We start from the raw sequence: 2084 nt of genomic DNA, 5'->3' as shown, positions 1-2084 counted from the left end.
AGTCGTCGTTTTTACCATTAACTCAAGGAATAGTCACCAGTTTCATCACTAATTCAAGGAATAGTCGTCGTTTTTACCATTAACTCAAGGAATAGTCACCAGTTTCATCACTAATTCAAGGAATAGTCGTCGTTTCTATCATTAATTCAAGGAATAGTCGTCGTTTTTATCATTAACTCAAGGAATAGTAGTTCGAGTTTCTTTGGCTGTGGATTCGGCAAGATGAGACGCAGGTTCGAATCCAACTCGGGAGTGGTTTGTCTTTTTCAACGTTTAAAAATCAGTTCATTTGTTTGGCCGCTATATTTCAATAAACATCAATTAGATTTGTACAAACAGTGCAGATAATCCATTGTACAGTTTTTCGGCCACTAGTACAACAAATAAAATATGTTTAAGAAATGACGATCGGACTCATTTTTTTCCCCCTTTATGTTTACGAAGCTCTTGAATCACTGCTAAAGCATTATAAAGAAAAAAAAATAGCTTGGAGCGATTTATTTTTCTAAAAAAAAAAGGGGGAGGAAGCAGAGAGGAGTGTTAATAATCGATTTCCAATAAGATATAAGCCGAGAAGTGATAAACAGCATAGGCAAAATATGTAAATATCACACGCCACCTCCATATCCAGATATTCCTGTCTTCTGAAGAAGGGTCTGATCAAAACGGATGCATAATCTTGCGAAAATAGTCTTGGATTGTTTAGTGTGTTTGTAGTTTAAGGACAAAGTTACACAATGGGCTATCTGTGCTCTGCCCACCACGAGTATCGAAACCCGGTTTCTAGCGTTGTACGTCCGCAGACATACCGCTGCGCCACTGGGAGGAGGGGGGAGGGAAATAGTCTCAACTGATGACCTAAGGCAGAGTGGTCAATAGGTTTGTTTGTTGTTTGCTTGTTACTCATATTTAAGACTAATTATTATTAATTTTAATTTTTATTGGAGATTCTTAGTGACTCTTTTGGTATTGATATTTTTTGTACATCAAACCGGAGCCACGAGTTACTCAGTTACTCAGAGCTTAGCTCTGAGTTCAGTTACCAGTAAATGAATCTGGTTACTTAAAGATTAGTGATAAAATGTAAGCACATTTTGTTTCGTAAGTTTTTCGTTTTGTTAATTTCAGTTTTTGTTGTTGTTGTTTCTTTTTACAGAAATTCCTGGTCTTGATTCTTTTAATTCACGAGGAGAATTTCCGGCAAAATCCGAAAAATTACGAAATGGATATTCGGACAATTCCCTTACAGATAAAAATGGTGACTATACCTAAACACTTCCGTCTGTTAACGATTAAAAATTCGTATTTCTTGAGTTAATGAGAGAAATGACTACTATTTCTTGAGTTAATTATAAAACCGGCAATTTAAAATAAATTTTATAAAAAATATCTCGAACTCACAAATCTTTATCTTCTGTTTATTGGCTGCCACAAGAGTGAAATGTGCAAGAATTACCAATAAGCCAAAGAGCCAATAAAGCCAAGAATTTACATATCTTCACTTACTGAAAATACCTCAAATTAAGAAGTTTTTTTTACTGAATTTGAAATGTCAGAAGCGGCCACTCGTTCTATATAAATAATGGGTTCGATACCAAATGACTATATAAATAATGGGTTCGATACCAAAAGACTATATAAATAATGGGTTCGATACCAAAAGACTATATAAATAATGGGTTCGATACCAAAAGACTATATAAATAATGGGTTCGATACCAAAACAACTAGATAAATAATGGGTTCGATACCATAAAACTATATAAATAATAGGTTCGATACCGTAATACTATGAATAATGGGTTCAATACCATAAAACTATAAAAATGGGTTCAATACTATAAATAATAGGTTCGATACCATAAAACTATAAATAATGGGTTAGATACCATAAAACTATATAAATAATGAGTTAGATACCATAAAACTATATAAATAATGGGTTAGATACCATAAAACTATAAATAATGGGTTAGATACCATAAAACTATATATAATGGGTTCGATACCATAAAACCATAGATAATGGGTTCGATACCATAAAACTATAAATAATGGTTTAGATACCATAAAACTATATAAAT

This window comes from Limulus polyphemus, unplaced genomic scaffold, assembly GCF_000517525.1.
Source record: "Limulus polyphemus unplaced genomic scaffold, Limulus_polyphemus-2.1.2 Scaffold13798, whole genome shotgun sequence".
NCBI lineage: Eukaryota > Metazoa > Arthropoda > Merostomata > Xiphosura > Limulidae > Limulus > Limulus polyphemus.
The sequence above is the reverse complement of the archived record's forward strand: the minus strand, read 5'-3'. Positions refer to the sequence as shown.